Consider the following 24,569-nt stretch of genomic DNA (forward strand, 5'->3'; position numbering starts at 1 on the left):
TATTGATAGCTATAGTCTGCTATCTCTACAGTGCTACATTCAAATTCCAGGGTAGAGGGGAGTATGGGATGCCCTAGCTTAGCTGGGGTCAAAGGCCTGCCCTCCATCCTCCTAGCTTACATCACAAGCCAAGCCCCACATAATTGTTCTATCGAATTAGGTTGAAGAGGCAATGGGGGAAAAGGAAATTGGGGCACAAAGAAAGTGAAGAGATGAATTTTGCAACGCCAAAACAAGAACTGTCCACTGCCCAGCAGCATAGATTTTTATCTTTTCAGGGGCTCCCATAGACCTTCCCACGTGCCTGAGATTCAGGTCTTTTTATTCCTGTGAGTATCATTACCCCAGCTATCCCATAACTGTTACATGAGTGATTCTCAGTCCCTTGTAACCAAAACAGCTGAGGCAAATTGATGAAGAAGACTGTGCTGTTTTGCTTTTTGTCTGTCTCCTACAGAAATTATTAAAACCTCTCTTTAAAAAACTCTACACTTCCTTCTTCAGGAGGTTTTTGGTTCTGCTAGATACTTTAGTCTTTACTGTCAGCTTTCTCTTGGGATATTTTTCACATGGAAAGGTGTGATGAGAAAAACAACTTTTGTTTTTCTAAGTTGCTACCTAGACATTTTAGAGTATGATAACCTTACTCACACTGAGTCTGAACGTTTAGATAAAGATTTAAGTCTAGGATTCCCACCATAAATTCCCATATTCTTGTTCCAGGGCACCCTTTAAAATAACCACTTAGAAAAAAATCAGATCAAATAACCACTTAGAGTTACGGCTATGAAAAGTTAGTGACCTCTGTCCCAGCCACGCTCTGAGTAACTGTTACATGCTACCCTGCTCTCTATCTCCTGCTTGTCCATCTGTAATTCCAGAATATTATCATCAGTCATTTCCTGTTCTCCTCTCTTCTTAACCTTTGATGATTACTAATCTAACTATCTCTAGAATTTGCTTATTCTAGACATTTCGTATAAATGGGATCATAGGATATGTGTGACATTGTGTGTCTGGCTTCTTTCACTTAACATAATCTTTTTGAGGTTCATTCATGTAACTTGGATCAACATTTATTTATTTTTATGGGTAAACAATTTGCCATCATATGGATACATCACAATTTATCCACGCATAACGATAGATATTTGGGTTGTTTCCACTTTTTGGCTATTACGAATATTGCTGCTATAAAAATCATGTACAGGGACACCTGGCTGGCTCAGTCGGTAGAGCATGCCAATCTCAATATCATGGCTGTTAATTCAAACCCTACACTGGGTATGAAGCCTTTTTAAACAAATAAAATAATGTACAAATTTTTGCATCAGCATATTTTCTTTTTTTTAATTTATTAAATTTATTTTTTTTCATATTTTCAATCCTATTTGGTATCTATGGCATATAATTACTGGGTCAAACAGTAATTCTATGGATAACATTTTGAGAAACTGACACACTGTTTTCCGGAGTGCCTAGAGCATGAGGGTTCCATTTCACATCCTCAACAGCATTTGTCTATCATTTTTATATTAACCATTCTAGTGAGTGTGAAATGGTACCTCATTGTCGTTTAGTTTTGCATTTCCCTAATGGCTGATAATGTTGGGCATCTTTTCATGTGCTTATTGGCCATTTGTGTAACTTCTCTCGAGAAATGTCTTTTTTTTTTTTCTCGAGAAATGTCTATTCAAATCCTTTGCCCATATTTTAACTGGATAATATTTTTATTGTTTAGTCAAAAGTGTCCTTTATGTATTCTGGATACTGGTGTCTTATCTGTGATTTGCAAGTGTCCTTTATGTATTCTGGATACTGGTGTCTTTTTTTTTTTTAATTTTTATTTATTTATGATAGTCACAGAGAGAGAGAGGCAGAGACACAGGCAGAGGGAGAAGCAGGCTCCATGCACCGAGAGCCCGATGTGGGATTCGATCCCGGGTCTCCAGGATCGCACCCTGGGCCAAAGGCAGGCGCCAAACCGCTGCGCCACCAGGGATCCCTGGATACTGGTGTCTTATCTGTGATTTGCAAGTGTCCTTTATGTATTCTGGATACTGGTATCTTATCTGTGATTTGCAAATATTTTTTCCCATTTTGTTTCTGTTTGTTTGTTTTTAAAGATTTTATTTATTCCTGAGAGGCACAGAGAAAGAGAGAGAGAGAGGCGCAGAGACACAGGCAGAGAGAGAAGCAGGGAGCTCAATGTGGGACTGGATCCCGGGACTCCAGGATCACGCAGGGAGCTCAATGTGGGACTGGATCCCGGGACTCCAGGATCATGCCCTGGACCAAAGGAAGGCAGGCGCTAAACCGCTGAGCCACCTAGGGATCCTCCCACTTGGTTTGTTATTTCACTTCCTTCACATTGAAGCACAGATGTTCTTAATTTCTTTCTTTCTTCTTTCTTTTCTTTCTTTCTTTTCTTTCTTTCTTTCTTCTTTCTTTCTTTCTTTCTTTCTTTCTTTCTTTCTTTCTTCTTTCTTTCTTTCTTTCTTTCTTCCTTTCTTTCTTTCTTTTTCTTTCTCTTTCTTTCTTTTCTTTCTTTCTTTCTTTCTTTCTTTCTTTCTTTCTTTCTTTCTTTCTTTTTTTTAGATTTCATGTATTTATTTGACAGAGAGAGCACAAGCAGGGGGCGTGGCAGAGAGAGATGGAGAAGCAGGCTCCCTGTTGAGTAGGGAGCCCAAGGCGGGGCTTGATCCCAGGACCCTGGGATCATGACCAGAGCCAAAGGCAGATGCTTCACCAACTGAGCCACCCAGGTGCCCCACAGATGTTTTTTAATTTTGATGATGTTCAATATATTTTCTTACTTGGTTGCTTGTGCTTTGGGCGGCATACCTAAGAAATCATTGGCTAATCCAAGGTAACAAAACCTTACACTAATTTTTCTTCTAAAAGTTTAAGTTTCAGCCTTTACATTTATGTCTTTGATCCATTTTGAATTAACTTTTGTATGTGGTGTGAGGTGGAGATCTAAATTCACTCTTTTGTAGAAAGATATCTAGTCTGCAGCCATACCACCCTGAATGCACCCGATCTCATCTGTAGGAAGATATCTAGTTGTCCCAGCATCATTTGTAAAAAAGAGTATTTTCCCCCATTGCCTTGTCTTGGTAGCTTTGTTGAAAATCAAATAACTGAAAATATAAAGGTTTACCTCTAGACTCTCAATTCAATTTCATTAACCCATATTGCTATCTTTATATCAGTGTCACACTATCTTGATTACTGTAGCTTTGTAGTGTTTGTCCTCCAATTTTGACCTTTCTTAAAGTTGTTTTTGCTACTCTAGGTCCCTTGCTATTCCATGTGAATTGTAGGATTAACTTGTCAATTTCTGCAAAAGAAAAACTGCTGGGGATTTTGATAAGGATCATACTGAATCTATAGATCAATCTGAGTATTGCCATCTTAACAATATTAAATTTTCTAATCTGTGAACACATCTTTGCATTTATTAGGTTTTCTTTAAGTTCTTTCAAAAATCTAATAATTAAAAAATTATTTATAAGTATTTTTGATGCTACTATAAACAAAATTTTTTCTTAATTTTATTTCTCAACTGTACATTACTGATATATAGAGTACAATTAATATTTGTAAATTGAACTGTTATGAAACTTTGGTGAATTAATTAATTTCTTAGTTTTAATGGATTCCTTAGTATTTTCTTTTTTTTTTTTAAGATTTTATTTATTTATTCATGAGACAGAGAGAGAGAGAGAGGTAGAGACACAGGCAGAGGGAGAAGCAGGCTTCAAGCAGGGAGCCCATCATGGGACTCGATCCCGGGTCTCCAGGATCACACCCTGGGCCGAAGGCAGATGCTCAACCACTGAGCCACCCGGGCTGCCCCTCCTTAGGATTTTCTATATAGAAGAATGTGTTCTCTGAAAGTATAAGTTGTGCTCCTTCTTCCTTTCCAATATGGATGCCATTTATTTCTATTTTTTGCTTAACTGCCCCTACTAGACTCTTCAGCACAATGTTGAATAGAAGTGGAAACAGCAAACAGCTTTGTCTTATTCCTGATCTCAGGAGAAAGCTTTAAATCTTTTACCATTATGTACGATATTGGCTGTGGTCTTATCAAATTGAGGAGATTTCCTTCTATTTTTAGTTTGTTGAATATGTTATCAGAAATATTGAGATGATCATATTTTTTTTAAACATTATTCTATTAATGTGGGTATTACATTGAGTTTTGTATGTTAAACCAACCTTGCATTCTTGGGATAAGTCCCACTTGTTCATGGTATATTATCCTTTATATGCTATGCTACTGGATTTCCTTGCAAATGCACAAATATGTAGCTAGTATTTTACTGAGGATTTTTGTGACTATATCCATCAGGAATATTAGTCTGTTCTTTTGTTTTGTTTTGTTTTGTTTTCCTTGTGACGTCTTTGGTTTTGGTATTAGGGTAATACTAGCCTCACAGAATGATTTGGAAAGTGTTTCTTCCTCTTCTATTTCTTCAAAGAGTTTGGAAAAATCCTAATAATACAACTAAGGCCAAGAAAATGAAAGACTGTTTTATGCTAAATAATTCTACCCTTCTAGGTTATAATATAAAATATTACATACAAAGATGGACTTTAATGGACAAAGTAATAAATATTTAAAAGACAAAAATCAAGCCAACAAGTTTTGTATCAGATGAAGTTTACCCACACATAAATTTTCTAGAAATAATTTATTGAAGCTATATCACATTTATTTTTAGACTAATGATTATTGTGTTTGTAAAATGGAAATATAGTTATGTTCTCTGAAAAACATTCAAGCAACAGAGCAACATTAATAAAGTAAAATAATCCTTTCATCTAGAAATAATCATTGTAATATTTGGTGAATATCACTTTAGAGTATGCTTGATATCACAGCTATTCAATTCTATATTTAACTGTACTCATTGTTTACTTCGTCCCTTTATCTTACCTTCTCTGAAATTTCATGGATATATGGGTTTAATTGAAAGTAATTTTTTTTGTACTCCTGGGTACTGTGATTCCTAAGTTAGTTTATGCTTAGGAATATAAATATGCTTCCTTATATGCAAACAACTTGCCTGTGTAGTATTCTTGTCTTCTTTTTTTTTTTAAGATTTTATTTATTTATTCATGAGAAACACACACACACACACACACACACAGAGGCAGAGACACAGGCTGAGGGAGAAGCAGGCCCCACGCAGGGAGCCCAATGTGGGACTCAATCCCGGGACTCCAGTATCATGCCCTGGGCCAAAGGCAGGCACTAAACCACTGAGCCACCCAGGGATCCTGTATTCTTGTCTTCTATTTCAATTTTCTAAATAGTGCTCTATCTTCTGGCTTGCATATTGCTGTTGAAATCAGAGCACAATCCAATTTTCCCCTGTTACAGATGATCTTCTGTGTGGTTGCCTGAAGAACATTCTTTAATCCTTAATATTCAATTTAATTTGACAAGTTTCATTTCAGGCCAATCACTCATACCACTTTTCAGAAACAAGCTGGGCCCTTTAATTAGCAGATTCAGTTTCTTAAATATTTTTTTTCCCACTTGCTACATTTTTAGGCTTACTCTTTTAGGGTTATTAATTAGTCTTATGTGGACAATGTCTTCTAGAATGACTAACCTCTCTCTAACTGCTTTAACATTTGTTTTCTTCTCCTCTGTCATTGTATTGATTAATTAAGCTTTCTCTTGTGTTAGAATCTCATTTCAGTTGTGTCCATTCTGTTTCTTGCTATCTTACATTAATCTGTTAGATGAAAGTTGGTGTTATTTTGGCCCTTGAATTGCTTTCTTAACTCTGCGATTTCCTTTTCCATCTCCTATTGTCATTTTATCTGGTGTTCAAGCTCTTGCTTTATTAAGTTAATATCTTATTAAATTTTCTTTAGTTGTAGAATATCATGAACATTTTAATTCTGTTCCTTAGTATCGAATATGCATAGTAATTTAAATAGTCACAAATGTTGCTTCTTTTTTTTTTTGTTAAAGATTTTATTTACTTATTCATGAGAGAGAGAGAGAGAGGCAGAGACACAGGCAGAGAGAGAAGCAGGTCCCATGCAGGGAGCGACGACATGGGACTCGATCCTGGGACACCAAGACCACACCCGAAGCCGAAGGCAGGCGCCAAACCACTGAGCCACCCAGGGATCCCCCAGATGTTGGTTTTTATTTATTTATTTTTTTTAAATTTTTTTTTTATTTATTTATGATAGTCACACATTGAGAGAGGTGGAGACATAGGCAGAGGGAGAAGCAGGCTCCATGCACCAGGAGCCCGATGTGGGATTCGATCCCGGGTCTCCAGGATCGCGCCCTGGGCCAAAGGCAGGCGCTAAACCACTGCGCCACCCAGGGATCCCCAGATGTTGGTTTTTAAACATTCCTCCATCCCTCTAAACTTTTTGTTGGGACCAATGAAAGCAAGTGGCCTGTCAAAACCAGAAAAGGTAAGGAAACAGATTCTCCTCCAGAGCCTCCAGAAGTATCACGCCCTTCTGACATCCACCCAATTTAGACTCAACCTCCAGAAATGTGTGATAATAACTATGTGTTCATTTGTTATTAAAGCCACTAAGTTGGGGCACCTGGGTGTCTCAGTAATTGAGCATCTGCCTTTGACTCAGGGTGTGATCCTGGGATCCTGGGATCGAGTCCCTCATTGGGCTCCCTGTAGTGAGCCTGTTTCTCTCTCTGCCGATGTCTCTGCCTCTCTCTGTGTGTCTCTCATCAATCAACAAATCTTAAAAAATAAATAAAGCCACTAACTTTGTCATTATTTGTTACAGCAGCAATAGAACATCTAAGTGAAGATCGACATAGAGTAAGATCATTATGAGACATAGCAAAGAAAATCTACAGGCCTTGCCTAATGCAAAAACAAGAGGAATCAGAACTGGATCAAAACAAGCAATATGTAGATAAACACTGAGTAAGAGTTTTGCCATTTCTCATAATGAGAAGGGAACTGGACATTTCTACGGAAATTCACTATGTTTTTGTTATAGTTTGATGTATGTGTTAGTTAGGGTCCTCCAGAGAACAGAACCCATAGGAGTTTTGTCTATGTGTTGTGTGTTTTTAAGGAACTGTCTCATAAAATTGGGAGTGAGAGTGGACTGGCAAGTCTGAAGTCTGTAGGACAGGCTGGCAGACTGAAAATTCAGGTAAGAGTTGAGTTGCAATTTTGAGAACTCTTTAGGGCAGCAGGCTAGAAACTCAGGCAGCATTCCTATATTACAGGCTTCAGGAGAATTTCTTCTTCATTAGGCACCAGTTTTTGCTCTTAAGACCTTGAACAGATTAGATGAGACCCACTCATATTATGGAAGATAATCTGGTTTATCCAAAGTCTACTGAATTAAATGTTAATCACATCTAAAAAATACCCTTACATAACATTTAGACTGATGTTTTGACCAAACATCTATGCACCATAGCCTAGCCAAGCTGACACATAAAATTAATCATCACAATGTACGTAAGTATGTTTAACTGTCTAGTAGAATATGCTCATTCATTATCAACAAATTCTTTGTTGTGTTCATGAACTTGCTTTATTACTGTTCAGACCTAGTTTTTTAAGGAATCCACGGCCCCAAGAATCTCTTCCATCTTCAGTTTGGGTGAGAATGTTCATGAAAGTTTTTGAATTATGTACAGCATTTTGAGTGGATACATGTTCGTGCATTTTTTCTGGGGGAGCGATCCCGAGCTTTCACCATTTTCTCAGAAGTCTAAAAGGGTCTGATACTGGCCAAGAAAGGTATGAGCCCCTATAGACAGACATCTAAACTGAGTGAATCATTTTTGACATTTGAAGGTGGGTTTCTGACGTCTGAACGATCAGCGCCCTTACAGACTTCTCTCAGAGTTGCTTATTACATAAATACAAAGTCCTCACCAACTGCAAATAATAGAGTAAATATATCTTTGCTTTCCAACAAGGTTTGTCATCTCTTACTGTATTACAACTGAGATGGAATGGTCCTAAATGAGTGTCTCAGAAGCAAGTTTCTTGGTCATTACAGTTTTATGGATGAGTTATTTAGTTAACACATACTAAGGAGTGAACAGCAGTGAGGAGCCTTCCAAATTCTTAGAGAAAGAGGGGCACCTGGGTGGTTCAGTTGGTTGAGCATCCGACTTTTGATTTTGGCTCAGGTCATGATCTCAGGGTCATGAGATTGAGCCCTGTGTTGGCTTCTGCACTCAGCAGGGAGTCTCCTTGAGATTCTCTCCCTCTTTCTACCTCTGCTTCTCCCGATATCACCTTCACTCTTGCTTTCTCTCTCAAATAAATAAAATCTTTTAAAAACCCAAATTCTTAGAGAAAGAATTCCCACCCTCTGAACCCTAAACTTATCAACTCAGCACATATGAGAAGCCAGAAAAATGTCTCCAAGGCCCTAAGGGCAGTTGTGTCCCTTAAGTGAATGAATCAATGAATAGGGGAAACTAGTATTTAAAGGAGTTCTGACTACAAAGTGGCTGCACAAGGGAATTTCTAGGATAATGGAACTCTTCTGTATGATACTGTAGTTGTAGACCTATGATTTATGTATTTGTCAAAACTCACAAAATCATACATCACAAATAGTGAACATTTTTGCATGCAAATAAAAAAAATGAACCAAAATCAATCAGGACATCCAAGGATCTCAGGACAGAATGCAGACAGTGACAAATGAATCTGACTGTATTACAAATATATGACATAACCTCACTGAAGGAAGTGGGGGAAAACAGAAGGTGACTTAAGTAACTTTGGAAAACCATGTTTAGATTCGATACTTAAAAGCTAAAGAGAAAAAGAACATTATAAACACTATACTCTATTTGGTAAGGGTCAGTATATCTGAAGCTGATTTATTTGTATAGGGTAAGATAAATAAATTACAGACAATGGGAGTCAGATTTCTCACTTCAGAGAAAGAAGTTAATCAAGAAGAGGCTAGGATGAATCCTGTAGTATTAGAATTGGAAAAAAAAAAGAATTGGAGATATCTATATGAACTCATGTTTATCTTAATATATATTCAGATAGATACAGAAATATAAATGTGTATTTTTACAGATGTTAATATCTATGTGTATGTGCATGTGCACATATGAGTGCAAACACACATGCACACACACACTTATTTGCTAGCTCTGGTCCCTGAGTAGGCCTAGAAGCAGTGACACCTTAGTAGCAATGAGCACACCCAGCACCTGAATCTTAGTTCCTAAATAAAATTCTCCAATAACAGGATACAGTAAGTAACCTAAAAGAACTCTCAAAATGGGAAGAATTTGGCCAAAGTTGGAACAATTTGAACAACGTAATGATCGTACTCATTATAATCTAAAGAATAAATACCCACGAGTCCATATTGATGTAAATAAACAATTGAATAAATAAGTAGACAAGTGCCAGAGAAAAAGCAAATTTTCCTTATAGAAGAATTCAGAACAATATTTGTAGATCCCTCTCTGCCCCACTCCAGGAAGTAGATCTGAATTACCCTTTCCTGGGGTATGGGCTAGACTGAGTGACTTGCTTCCAAAGCACAGAATATAGGAAAGAAAAATAGGGAAAAGGCACTTCACCTTTGTGGTAATTTCTCCCCAAACTTAAAACTAGTGTAATCATAAGAAAAACTCAAACTGAAGGACATTCTACAAAGATCTGACCTGTATTCCTCAAAAACATCAACGTCATGAAGAACAGAGAAACTGAGAAACTGCCAAAGATTGGAGAGGATTAACAGGGTAACTAAATGTAACATGGAATCCTGGACTGGATCCTTGAATGGAAAAATGACATTAGTGGAAAAACTGGTAAAATCTGAATAAAGTACATGGTTATTGTTAATCTCTTAGTTTTAACAACAGTACAGTATCATGATTATGTAAGATGTTAACATTAGGGGGAACTGGATGAAGGTAACCCTCAATACTAACCTTGTATATCTAAAATTATTCCAAAAAGTATAAGTAGGTTCAGCAAAATCTGGTAGAGTGTCTAATACAAGAAAAATGTTCTGTGGGTCAGGAATATTTCCCCAGGCCTGAGCTAGCTAAAATGTATCTCAGGTCCGGGTCCTTTGCCTGAAGATCCCTGCTTACCAACAACTTTTGGATTGCCAATTCTGCCTAGAGGGAGCTGTGGTTCTGGGTAAATGAAAGCATTGAAGAAGTCAAATGAGCATTCTGTCTTTAGAAAGATAAATCTCCTAATTATAAATTAATCAATTAACTGGCATCCAGGCCGATCACACCAACCTCAGAAAATTTAGTTAGGAATCTCTCACTGAGAACCTACTCGTCCCAAGGTCCAAATCTTAGATTCAGGACTAGCAAACCTTAAATTCAGACCCTATCATCTGGTAGGTTCCCTCTGCAATTCCTACCTACCTCCACCCCTTTATCCACATTGTTGTCTTAGCCCATTAGGCTTCCCAGCAGCCAGTAGTAACCTCCAAGAACACCACCCTTGCTTTATACAATAAAACCTATTTCTGATGCCTTAGCATCCCTTTTACTTTCTCAAATAATATGAGTCTCAGTTTTAAAAGTGAGATTCCTTTAGCACCCTTGATATTTTATTAAGTAAAAGTTGTGCATGTATTCCGCAAAAATTAGGGCACAATATCATTAAACAATGACTCTAACATCTAGCCTCTACCAGGTTTTTACGATGTTGAAAGAAAAGAACTTGATTCTCTCCCTCCTAATACAACTAATTTTTCTTTAATCTGTGTACTTCCTTGTGCTTTTCTTTGTCATTATTTTGTTTGAAGGCCTGTGTACCATGAATTGCCACTTCTTTCAAAGATGAAGATAGAAATATGTCATTTGTATTTCAGTTATGAGGTTCTTCCCTTTTTCTCACTTCCAAAACTTTACCTTGAACTTCAAGTTCTTCTGGTCAACATGACTCTAACCTGGTTGTCAATAATATTTAGTAACTATTATAATGGAGAGCATATCTTTACCACTCAAAACTCACCAAACCCTATACTGAAAACTATGTGTTAGTGAGTCAAGCCTAAGAATGAAGAGCATCTTATGTTAACCAGAATGAAAACTAAGTTTGTTGGATAATTGTTTCCTCTCTGTTGTTCATTTTATTACACATAATTTTTTGTGTGATTACTAGTCTTGGCTAGTACTAGATTACTAGAAATGAGAGAGAGAATGCAGGGGAGGGGGGCAGAAGGAGAAGGAGAGAGAGCCTTCAGCAGACTCCAAGCTTAGCACAGAGCCCATCTTGGGACTTGATCTCACAACTCCAACATCACAATCTCGGCAGACACCAAGAGTCAGCAATTAACCGACTGTGCCACCCAGGTGCCCTGGGAAGAGTAATTTTTGACTCACAGAGTTTTTTTCGTATTATTACAGACAAGTCTGGGTTTAAAAATGCTTCACTGTGTGTATTCTCTCCCAGGATTGGGTATAGAGTGGGATATTTCCTTGCCTTTACACTGTGGATGAGCAGTTAACCCCTCCTTGTTCTCCTCTCCTCTGGGAACTGTTCCTAGCCAGGGTCTCAATGCCTCAACTCAGTTTCTCCTTCAGTTCTGGTCCTCATTTCTGTGCTGTGCCCATAGTAATGAGAGAATATTTGCCTGAATTTTGTCATTTACAAAATTCATACTCTTTTTCCATCTTTTTAATATTATCATATATTTCCAACTAAAAATACTTAGTAGACAAAGTTCAGGGGAGAAGATAAGCCTGGATGTTTAAATTTGGGAGTTGTCAGCATCCATATGACATCTAATATACACACTAAATGAAGGCACCAGGGACGCCTAGGTGGCTCAGTGGTTGAGCATCTGCCTTTGGCTCAAGATCCCAGGGTCCTGGGATCGAGTCCCCCATTGTGCTCCCCTCAGGGAATCTGTTTCTCTCTCTGCCTAGGTCTCTGCCTCTCTCTCCGTATCTCTCATTAATAAATAAATAAAATCTTAAAAAAAAAAAAAACAGAAAAAAACGAAGCCACCAGCTTCTGTCCTTATACTAAATTTTAGTAAAGCTCAATTTCTTTTTCATTTCTGCATAAATACATTAAAAATACATGTAATTAGAAGCTCTCATATTTTCCTTCTGCACATGCTTAAGGTACTTGAGCTTTGCTTTACAAAACACTGTTCAGGGACACAGAAATCCAAACACTGAGTTTTATGAAATATACATTTTCAATTTTACAACAAACTGCCATTTTCTTTTAAAAAATGCAATGTACTAACTTATAAGAAGTTAATGAAAGAGTTCTTGTTTCTTCACATCCTTTCGTAAACTTTGTATTATCAGACTTAGTGCCTGTCACTCTGTGAGTTGACCTCTCCCCAAAGGGACCAGATTCCTGCTCTAACTGGCTAGATGAGAAACTCTTATTCTCACCTTAGCAACAGGACTTTAGAGAATAAAGTCCCTGAGAATAAGATATAGTTCCAGAGAAATGAAATTCATTAGTGGGCCAATAATTAGATATGAATTTAATAATTTATTCTCTTTTGATCTCTAGCAAATGTTTTAAACATAATCACATAAAGCTAAGACATTGTCACCAGGAGACCATTAAGCACTACTATCTATTATCTGGCATATAAGTACGGTTTCATTTAAGTATTTGTTGAATGAATAGAAGGAAATGTCATTATATAACCATGAACTAACACAACTAGGTGCCTCTCATGATTCCTGTTTCCTTTCCTTCCCTGACATGACTTACCAGGCCTCATAAGTTGAGACATTTTTTGGTCCTGTCATCTTCTAAATTCCTACTACCATTGCTCAAATTATCACCACCTAAATCTATTCTCATTTCCCATGCTCTCATCTCAAGTCTTTTTCCTTTCAGGCCAACTTCCTTTTTTTTTTTTTAAATAAATTTTTATTTATTTATGATAGTCACAGAGAGAGAGAGAGAGAGAGGCAGAGACATAGGCAGAGGGAGAAGCAGGCTCCATACACCGGGAGCCCGATGTGGGATTCGATCCCGGGTCTCCAGGATCACGCCCTGGGCCAAAGGCAGGCGCCAAACTGCTACGCCACCCAGGGATCCCCAGGCCAACTTCCATATAGCCACTAGAGTTATCTTTCCAAAGCTCAAATAAAATAGCATCAGTCCTTTTTATCAAAAATTCCAATAGTGCATGCCATGCAGGGCTTTTCATAATCTTTCTTTAATCTATTTTCCAACTTCATCTCCTACTACTTCGCATCGAGTACTCCCACCCTCTATCCCACACTTGAGAAAAGTTAAGCTGTTTATCATATTTCAACTTGATGGTTACTCTTTCATGTTATGTGACATTCTACATGCTCATCTTCTGCCTGGAAAATACTCAATTAACATTAATCCTTACCCTTTGGAATTCAAGCCAAATATCTCTTCTGTAAGGCCTTTCTTAAATCCCCAAGGCAGTTGCTGCTCTGTGCTTCCATAGAATATTCTATTGACTCTTCTCATAGCATTTATATTTTATTTTGTTCATCTTTTTTGCCGTCTTGACCAATACTCTTCAGTAGAAACCTAACACAAGCCCATGTAATTTTAACTTTTCTACTAGCCACATTAAAAAGAGTAAAAACAAACAGATAAAAAGAATTTTCATTATATTTTATTTAACCCAATATATCCCAAATATTATCATCTCAGTATGTAACTGATATAAAATCCATTAATGAGGTATTTTAGCTTATCTTTTTGGACTAATTCTTCAAAATCCTGTGTTCTTTGAACTTATAGCATATGGCAATCTGGACTGACCACATTTGATGTGCTCAACAGCCACATATATCTAGTGGCACCCAGGTGGGACAGCTAGTGTGAGCTTCAAAAAGGATCCTATCTTGTTCATTTTTTAATTCCCAGGTACTTGATTTGTAAGATGTGCCTAATAAATATTTGTTAAGTGAATGAATGAATAGATGATAAATATAGCTATCAATGATAAAATGATAGAAAATATTTCAATGTCTCATTCAATTATCAATGATAAAAATAGCTAATGTTGACTGCTTATCATGTGAAAAGGCACTGTGATAAGCAATGTACATCGCTCTCATCAGCAAATGCTTGGTTGGCATTCGGTTGCTCCTTAACAGTCATTAAATAATTATGTAGTCTTGGGTAAGCCACTTAACTTCTTACAATCTCAGTTATTCTATTTGTGAAAGGACAGAGGGTATGAGCAAAGCGACTCAGACCAGTTCTAAAATAGAGGATGGGTAAGAAATTTTAAGAAACAGAGCTGCACAATGGAAGAGCACATGCTTTGGAATTAGACACACTGTGTTAGAATTCCCAATTCCACTATTCACTTATATGCTCTTAGGCAATTTCATTAAATTCCCTAATTTTCCACTTCTTATCTGTAAAATGGAGACAGTAATACTCATCTTGTGAGGTTTGTAAATAACATCTTCAAAGTGTTTGGCTAGAAAATAGGCATTATTATTGGTTCTAGAAAGTCTTTCACTTTTTTCCCTTAAGAGTCAACAATTTTAAAGATTTTATTGATTTGAGAGAGAGAGAGAATGTGTATACGAGTGGTGGGGGGCAGAGGAGAAGGGAAAGGGAAGGGAAGAAAAACCCTCCAGTGGATCCCAAGCTGAGCGTGGAGCCTAACAACATGGGGTTCAATCCCATGACCCCAAGATCATGACCTGAGCTGAAACCAGGAGTCAGACACTTAACCACTGAGTCACCCAGGCATCCCAAGATTTAACAGTTTTAAAGGTGAGCACTTACATAAGGTTTACCATGTGTCAGAAACTGTGCTAAGGGCTTTAAAATATTAACTTATGCAGTTGCATAACACCCCTATGAGATGGGTGCTATTATTGTCATTTCCTCTTTACCCTTGGGAAACTGAAGCACAGAGAGGAAACAAGGTTGCTTAATAATGTGGTGCTAGGATTTTACACCCAGAAGTTCAGTTGCGGTGTCAGGACTCTTAATTACTATGCTTTCTTATTCTCAAGCCAACCATTGCCTAATTCATGAGAAAGAAATCCTACAGGGATCCCTGGGTGGCTTAGCAGTTTAGTGCCTGCCTTCGGCCCAGGGCCTGATCCTGGAGACCCAGGGTCAAGTCCCACATCGGGCTCCCTGCATGGAGCCTGCTTCTCCCTCTGCCTGTGTCTCTGCCTCTGTCTCTCATGAATATATAAGAAAATGAAAATCTTAAAAAAAAAAAAAAGAAACCCTACAAGTGGCTGCTCTAATAAATATTACATTAATTAACTGGTTTTTGTTGTGGAGAAACTAATCTGTGCACTCTGCCCTGGAGAATAAGATTAGAGACTATGTCAAATGTAAATCCTATTTCCTTAAAGAATCATACCTTTGTATTTACTGATAAATTTTTACACATAGGTGTGGTTTGCTGCCTGAAGTTCTTCCTGGTTTGGAACAGGCATCTCCCTAGAAGCTCAAAGATGTTATAGTACTGATCTTAGAGACTTATACAGTTCTCAAAAAGCACCACCCAAAAAACAGGAAACAGGTGAGTCAGAGTCCAGTGGCTTTCACCATGGATGTGCTGTGATGTTAGAATACAGACGATGACCTAGTGATCCCCATTCCTGGGCATCCGCAGCAGTCCTGCTCTGATGTACATACAAAGGGAGTCAATCTCCAAAAAATGAAGAAAAAGTTTAAAAAAAAAAAAAGGAGACAGGAAAACGAAAAGAATAGTTTCCAGGTCTCAGAGTTCTATCGATTTACCACCATCCAAAAATTAGGTCTAAACACTGACAATGCCACCCACAAAAAAGGACAAAACTGACCACCTAATCAGATGAGGAAAGAAACTGGCCAGCAAGATGATTTTTTTCGTAACGATGCTTGAAAAACAGACAACAGATGGTATTTAAAGAAATATTACAAATCCTATTCCTCTTCTTCCCAACACCTGCGAACCACCAGGATACTTTAATCAATAGAGGAGATAGTGAGACTGTAGCGGAGGCAAATTTTACTACTACTTTTTTAGGGTTTTTCAGCCAGGCCCGAGAATTAAACTGTTACAAGACAGGTTAAAAGGAGAAAAGTGTACAAACTTAGATGTTTTATATGACATGGGAGCTCTCATAAGAAAAGGAAGACCCAAAGAAATGGCAAACCCACCAGCTTTTACATTAGGTTGAACAAAAAGGCAATTGTAGAAAAGTAACAAAACTGTATGGGGAAGCTACAGGAAGATAAGTATTATTTTAACGTGTTCTATTATTTATACAGGATTCTCTTGGCTTTCATCCCCTATTGAGGAATGTTCCTGTTTTCCCAGTACAGGGATGGCATCTTTCATACAGGAATGTTTATCTCCTGTTTTTAGGAAGAACGGGGAGATTAGAATGCTCTTCTTTCCATCTGCTCTTTTTTAAGTGCCTTTAGTTCAAAATAGCCCTTGCGGCAAAGTAGCATATTCTGTCTCCTTTTATTCCTCCCCTTTGAAGATGCCCCCAAAAAGATTCATGGCCCACAGTCTGAGTTGGCAGATTATTCTATTTCTCGGTGATTTAGTCTCTCAGTCTTGAGAATAGGTATTTTTGTTTGTTTGTTCAGGAGGTGGTGATGCAGATGAGGGTAGTTGTTCATCTAAGTTAGGTCACCACATGATATGAGCAATCATTTACTGAAGACCATTTTTTTTTTTTTTACAGAAACCAAAGAAAAGCAAATATTAATAGTTGGAAACTTTATTTCTGAGTTCAGAGAACAGCCAGTTGAGAAGATTTCTAGATTTTCTTTAAAAAGATTTATTTATTTTGAGGAAGAAAGTGAGCACCAGAGCAGAGCGGAGGGCAGAGGGAGAGGGAGAGGGAGAGGGAGAGAAATCCTCATGCAGACTCCATGATGAGTGCAGAGCCTACTGGGGCATGATTCCAGGACCCTAAGATCACGACCTGAGTGGAAACTAAGAGTCTGAGACTTAACTGACTGAGCCACCCAGGCGCCCCAGAAAGATTTCTAGATTTAAGCAAGAAGTTTCTCTATATGGTACAATGAGGATGGCAGTTGTAATTTGAGAAATTTCCTGTTTGTAGTTTGAATGTCTCTTGTCGCACTGAGTGTACCAGCGAATTTTCTGAGTGGCCTGCACAGGTAGACATGAAGGTTGTTTTTATCTATGATCTGTTGTGGTGATAAACTTAAGAAATTAAATTTATATCAGCTTTCACTTACAGGACTTTGGGAAAAGGACAGTTTTCATTCTTTGTGATTTCAAGTCAGAAGGTTGGGAGAAAAATGGAATATTAGTTTGGAGAGTTGTGGCTATATACTGGAGGAAACTAGAAAAGTTCAGGATTCAGACCAGTTTATAGCTAGATAACACAACCTCAAAGACAATGAATAGGGTTAGAATCTTAATTATAAGGGTATTTTACAGTTTTTCACTGAAATGTAATTTTCTCTCACCATATTTATTGAATATAATTACAGTAAGACTATTTTGTTTGTAAAATAAGTTTAGTCTCATTAAACTTGGCCTAATTATTTATATAAGTGCACCAAGAATAGAATTTATCACATAAAGTCCATTTTGTTGGAACTTTTAATAGGGAATCTTAGATTAAACCTTAAAAGCCATTTGAGGCTAAAAAATCAAGCCAAGAATGCACCATCAGACTTTGTCTATAGCATCCATAGATTTGGGTGAATTCCTCTCTTTTCAAGGCACCCAATGGATCTTAAGTTTCTTGGGCCTACTGGAAAGTAAACTTCCCTACTCACTGTAGGGATAGGGATCCTGTAAGCAATGATTGGGCTGGTATTTCAAGAGGCTTTATAAGCATTGACTCCATAGTCAACCATAGTTCCTTAAATGCATCTGGTTACATTATTTTTAAGATTTTATTTATTTATTTATTTGAGAGAGAGTGAGACAACAGGGAGAGGAGTAGAAGAGGAAAGAATCTCAAGCAGATTCCACATTGAGTGTGAAGCCCAATTCAGGGCTCCATTCCATGACCCCAAGACCATGACCCAAGCCAAAAACAAGAGCTGGATGCCCAACCCATGGAGCTACCCAGGCATCCCTCCATCTGGTCACATTTAAGTCTATGTACCTTGTTGTCAAGCATGACATTATAATCAAAGCCTTGATAATATAACAAAGTTTCCAATTGTTGCAAAGAAAACAGATTGTTTTAAAAAAGATTTTATTTATTTATTTGAGAGAGAGAGGGAGGGAGAGAGTGGGAGAGCACAAGCATTGGAGAGGGAGAAGCAGGCTGCCCATCCAGCAGGGAGCCCGATGCAGGGCTCGATCCTGGGACCCTGGGATCATGACCTGGGTCAACAGCAGTTTCCAAATTCTTGAGGGATCAGATAGGCAGAAAAAGATAAATATTTTAATTTTTGTTTACCAAGGGATAGTCTATCAAATTGAGAGAAGTTATAGATAGCTTAAGAAAAAGAGAAAATAGGTTTTCTTTTTTTACTTTAAAAAGATTGTATTTATTTATTTATTTATTTAGAACATGTATGAGCAGGGGAGGGGCAGAGAGAGAGAGAGAGAGAGAGACAGAGAGAGAGACAGAGAGAATTCCAAGCAAACTCCATGCTGAGCATGGAGCCTGATGTGGGCTCAATTCCAGGAGCCTGAGATCATGACCTGAGCAGAAGGCAGTTGCTCAACCAAGTGATTGACCTAGGAACCACTCTTTTATGAGAGAGAGAGAGTGGTGTGTGAGCAAGGGAAGGGGCAGAGGAGGAAGGCGAAAGAAAATATTAAGCAGGCTCCAGGCTCAGCACAGAGCCCAACATGGGGCTTTAACTCATGACCCTGAGATCATGACCTGAGCTGAAATTGAGAGTCGGACACTCTACTGACTGATCCACCCAGGTGCTCCAGAATTCTAGAAATTCTTATCCAGTTTAGTGTTATGATCTTAGAGTTATCAGAAATCTGTGTTCTAGAGTACTTGTCAGGGTCCTTTCCATGGATCTCTTTAAAAATGAAGTATTTTTGCCTGCAGTTGATTGTAAATGTTCTCAGGGAACAATGAAGAGTAAGACAAAAATGATCTATGAATGACAAAAGACTTAAAAATAGCCGTGGTTACAGATCTGGTGAGAGTTCACTATTAAAAAAGTGATACAATTAACAAGAACATTTGGTTATTTCTGTAGACATGCAATGTTTTCAAATAATAATTGGAATTTCAGCTGATTATACAGGCAGTAAGGATACTGACAGATTTCTAGGAATTCTGTACAATTTTTGAAATATTGGTAACATTTACTCATACAAATATGACTTAAAGGAAGTTAATTATCATTTTTATTTGACAACGTTTCCCATATAATATCACATTTCAAATAAGCTATTAGTTTAATTTCTTTTTATTAGGATAGAGAACAAATCTTTGAGATCATTGAGGGACCCTCTGAGAAATTCCAAAATTAGTTCAATGTCAAAAGATTCATTTTGAATTTGATTTTGGGAAATTTATTAAAAATGTTTAAAGGTTTAGAGCTCCCCTTGACATGGTGTTGAGGTGGCAGCCAGCAGTCCAGCTTTGTGCCTGGCTGCCTGACTTCTTCCTGCTACTGCTTTTCAGGGATAAGACAATTAAGACCTAGGTCAAATCTCCTTTCCAAGACTGCCTTCCAAATTTATTTGTTTATTTTTAGAGAGAGAGTGCAAACAGGTGCGGGGTGAAGGACAGAAGGAGGAGGAGAAGAAAAGAATCTCAAGCAGGCTGCCTGCTGAATGTGCAGCCTGAGGTGGGATTCAATCTTGTGACCCTGAGATCATGACCTGGGCCAAAATCAAAAGTTAGATGCATAATCAACTGAGCCACCCAGGTGGCCCTGAAGGAAAGTCTTAGTTATCATTGTTATTTTCATAGACAATATTACAAAAATCATTGGCATATAATGAGGTGATCCAAAACCCTAAAATGTAGGAAAGATTGTAGAGTAGTACCAAGGAGTTAATGAAAATATTGTTATATGATTAGATTTTGTGATATTTGTGTGGCCATCTTTTAAAACTTAAAATTTTTTGTGATTTTTATTCTCCACTTGATCTTAGCCAAAAGGCTGAGAAGTGATGTGTGATTTTTGTTCTCATTTTTAATATTCACCTATTACCTAAAAAAAAAAAAAATCTAAGTTTAAAACATTTGATTAGGTAGTATCCCAATGACAAAATACTTAGCTATCTATCTAATTAAAGTGACAATTAAAAGATTTTAGAGGTACATACAGAAATTGGAAGAAAACAAACAAACAAAAAAACCCTCTCAGCTTCTTTAATATTGAAGACTCAGTTTTCCTAAGCAATCAAAAACCTGATAAAGACCATGTGAAGCACAGGGAATTATTTTGATAAGAATAGAATCTTTATTTCCTTGGCAGATAATACAAAAGGTAAAGAAAAATTTTTATAATCTCTTATTAAAAGCAGACCAATAGGGATCCCTGGGTGGCTCAGCGGTTTGGCACCTGCCTTTGGCCCAGGGCACAATCCTGGAGTCCCAGGATTGGGTCCCACGTTGGGCTCCCCACATGGAACCTGCTTGTCCCTCCTCCTGTGTCTCTGCCTCTCTCTCTCTCTATGTCTATCATAAATAAATAAAAATAAATCTTTAAAAAAAATAAAAGCAGACCAATAGTCTAAGAAACTGTCATTTTAATGGGGAGAAAATTAAACTTATTTTGTATAAGTATATTATTGAGCTAATTTTTAAAAACTCTTATAAATTACCCATTTAATTTGGGCCAGCTTTGACCTTGCAACATGAAATTTCTTTTCTACAAATCTGCAATTTCCTACACCCATTTAGATTTTGTCTTATTCCTTTTTCTTATTTTGGAACATTTAGTTATTTTGCTTTAGGACAAAATTACTTCCTACTTTTCTTAACAAAAACACATTCTGCCTTCATCATATACTCTTTATAAAAAAACACACCCCACTCTACTATACTTTGTACACACAGTTTTTTTTCCTTTGCTGTTTTTATTTTTAGTAGTTTTATTTTCATATATAGATTATAAACATTACAGATTACAAATTTTAACCATTTAGTAACCTTTATTTTCCAGTGAAAATTAGGGAGCAGGCAATTGTGAACTATTATATACTAGCATCCTCTAATAGCTTAGTAAATATATAATTACATAATACATACACGTAATTACAGATATTTATAATTGTTAAAGACTAATATGCTTTTTCACAGTATAGTTTTTTAAATGGGGTAAATGATATGTTTACAAACAGACCCAAATATCTTTTTGCTTTCTATAAAAATTAAGAAACCAAAACCAGATAAACTTATGTTTAGCATTTAATGTTTTGGTGTATTATCTTTTTTGGAAATGATCTAAATAATCAATGAATATCCATCATTTAATCTAACTTAGTATAACTTTAAGGTTTCAAGTTTCCAAAAGATTTTAAAAATTATTTTTAAGTAGACCAAATACTTTGTTTAATAAAGGTAGCATAATCTTAAATTAGTCTTTTTTACATAATCCCACCTATATAGAAAAAATCACAGAAGAGAACTTAAAAGTTAAGACATAAGGCTCTCTCCAACTTTTATTTTGTACTGCTGTGCTTTACATACATGAAACTATTTTTATTGAACAACTAATTTTTAAACAGAATTTATAATTTTACAATCTTAGGATCTAGTAGAGCTAAACTCATTTGATTAGTAAACCCAAGTAGAAAAAGTAGCATGTTTTCACTATGTTTAATGCTTACAATTCTGACGAGATTACTGTTTTTACTAATCTAACAAACTTTAACTTTAATTTGCCAAAGATTGTCCTATATCTTGTGAGCTTGAAAAATATTTAGGTTAGTTTCTATATTTCTGAGAGTTTTAGGACTACTTAATTCATAGAAGTGCTTATTTTTTAAAACCAATTAAATATAGCTCTTTTACAAAGTAATTTTGGCTATATCACATGAAAGTAGAAAAATAATGTTATATAACATGTTATACCTAGATAGACACATACAGACATGCAAAAAGAGATCTTAGAGTTTTCATCTTATTTTATTTTTAAAAATTTATTTATTTGACAGAGAGAGTAAGAGAGAGGGAGTGCATGTCCGCACAAGTAGGCAGAGTGGCAGGCTGAGGGAGAGGGAGAAACAGGTTCCCCACTGAGCAGAGAGACTGATGCAGGGCTCAGGGCTCAGGGCTTGATCTCAGGATCTTGGGATCATGACCTGAGAAGGCAGAAGCCTAACCAACAGAGCCACCCAGGTGCCCCTAGAGTATTCATTTTAAATCTCAGCTATGAGTTAGGTATAAATTCAGAAACACAAAATTTTCTAACTTATATAAGACTGATCTTTGCCTTATTAATTTTCTCATTTCAATTTGATTTTCTTATAGGTTACAACAGGATGTTTAAGATGAGAGCACTCTAAAGAATCCTTTTGAAGAGGGGCGCCTGGGTGATTCGGTTAGGTGTCCAACTCTTTGTTTCAGCTTAGGTCATCATTTCAGGATTCTGGGATCAAGCCCTGCACTAGCTCTGTGCTGGGCATGGAGCTTTCTTGGGATTCTGTCCGTCCTTCTCAGCATGTACAGGCGTGCTTGCTCTCTCTCAAAAAATCCTTTTAATTATAAGTCCAAATATTCAAAAGTATATCTTCTTTTAAAAATGAGGTATAATTGTAATATAAAGTTATATTAGCTTCAGGTGTATAGCATACTGATTCAACAAATCCATGCATTACTCAGTGCTCACCATGATAAGTGTAGTTACCATCTGTCACTATATAATGTTATTACAATATTCCCTATGCTATATTTTGCATCTCCATGACTTATATAACTGGAAATTTCTACCTCTTAATCTCTTTTATTTTGTCACCCTTCACCTCCCCTCTAGTAACCACCAGTTGGTTCTCTGTATTTGAAGAGTTTCTGTATTGAAGAGTTCACGTTTTGTTTTCTAGATGCCATATATAAGTGAAATCATATGGTATTATCTTTCTCTGTCTGACTTATTTCAGAAAATATACCTATTTGAATTGTGACTTAAAAACAAAATGTTCTCTTATGGTTTCAAATCAATATACCTTTTATGGCTCAACCATAGACACCAGAGGAGTCCCCAAAGAGAGTGCAAAGGATGCAGCCCTCCCAAAATCCAGTAAGTTCATTCCCAGAGTTAGCCTAAGAGTGCAAAGACTTTCACTCTCACAGGTGGTAACAATATCATTTGTCAAACTGGTGTCTGTTGTTACCTATGGGAAGATGAGATGCCTCCAGCTATAGACCAGCTTATCTGTGGTACGAGGTAGGTGATATCAGGATGAAGAGTTTTGTAACACTACGAAGGCAATGAGGGTGAGACAACAAAGGCCCTTCATGGACCAAGACCTCTCATTAAGAAAAACTTCCTAAAAAGCTAATGATGTTGGACAAAGAGAATGTTGCTTGTCATTTCGTGTCTTGGGTTTCTAGCCTGTTTGTCTGGTTCCCTGACACAAGCCAACACTTGTACCCTCCAGCTGATGGACACTTGAAGCCAAGATCTCAAGATATAAAACAAGATGAAAGGAACGTTCTCTGATTCCCCCCCTCCCCATGATAAATACCACAAAAGACATACAGGAAAACAAAGACTAGGAGGCTATACCAGTGGGTACTCAGAACCAAATTTATGAGTCACAATTCAAAGAATTAATTCTTACAAATATTTTTCTCCTGCCAATCTATATTTAGAAAGGAAAAAAAGGTAAGGGGAGCCTCTTATTGTTCTCATCAAGATGAGAGGGGGGCTGTAGGCAGAGATCTGAGATACTGATGTGGTAAGAATCTTACCTTCTGCTGGTTTTTTGGTCAGATGTCCCAAGATCTTTTAGTGTTCCAGTCACTGACATTCCATCATTGCCACCAGAAGTTGTAGGGGAGGCAATATTTTATCTCTATCTTCTTAGGGTTTTTTAGTTGATCCTGAGAATTAAAGCGATATATTATAAATTAACAGGAGAAAAGCACACAAATCTATGTTTTATGTGATGCAGGATCTCTTGTAAGAAAGGGAGATCCAAAGAAAGGGCAAAACTTACAAGCTTTTATATTAGGTTAAATAAAAGGCAATTGTGAAAAAGTATCTAAACTACATGGGGAGGCTACAGAAAGATATTATTTTAACATGGTCTATTTATGCAGGATTCTCTTGGCTTTGATTCCCCATTGAAGAATATTCCTTTTCTCCTGGTACAGGGAGGGCATCTTTCATATGGGAGTGTTTATCTCCTGTTTCCAGGAAGAACAGGGGAAATTAGAATGCTCGTCTTTGCATCTGCTGTTTTTTAAGTGTCCTTAGCTCAAAAATAGTCTTTATGCCAAAGTGGCATATTTGGGGCTGGCATATCCTGCCATCCATCAAGAACTGAAAAGTCAATAGTTGGGATATAAGGAATGATTTAGAAGGGCCAAGAACATACCACCTACATTTCTGAAGTTGCTAAATATCTGAGAGTCATATGATTCACTTCCATGTGAAAACCAAACTTATCTTACAGATCTCTGAAACACTCAGAACAAATGCATTAAGTTTTACCCT

The 24,569-nt window shown here is 37.1% G+C and overlaps 1 protein-coding gene across 8 annotated transcripts in view; it reads right to left on the minus strand.

Annotated features, from left to right (window-relative positions):
* LOC112667656 (glyceraldehyde-3-phosphate dehydrogenase-like) overlaps nt 1-23,958 on the minus strand; it is an 88,209-nt gene extending 64,251 nt beyond the window's left edge. For all 8 annotated transcript variants that reach the window (XR_007404707.1, XR_003141217.3, XR_007404705.1 and 5 more), the window contains exon 1: nt 23,822-23,958. The gene's annotated coding sequence lies outside the window, so the exon portion shown is untranslated. The remainder of the gene's footprint in view (nt 1-23,821) is intronic.
* Nucleotides 23,959-24,569: the final 611 nt, after the last annotated feature.

Source organism: Canis lupus, chromosome 21 (genome assembly GCF_003254725.2).
Source record: "Canis lupus dingo isolate Sandy chromosome 21, ASM325472v2, whole genome shotgun sequence".
NCBI lineage: Eukaryota > Metazoa > Chordata > Mammalia > Carnivora > Canidae > Canis > Canis lupus.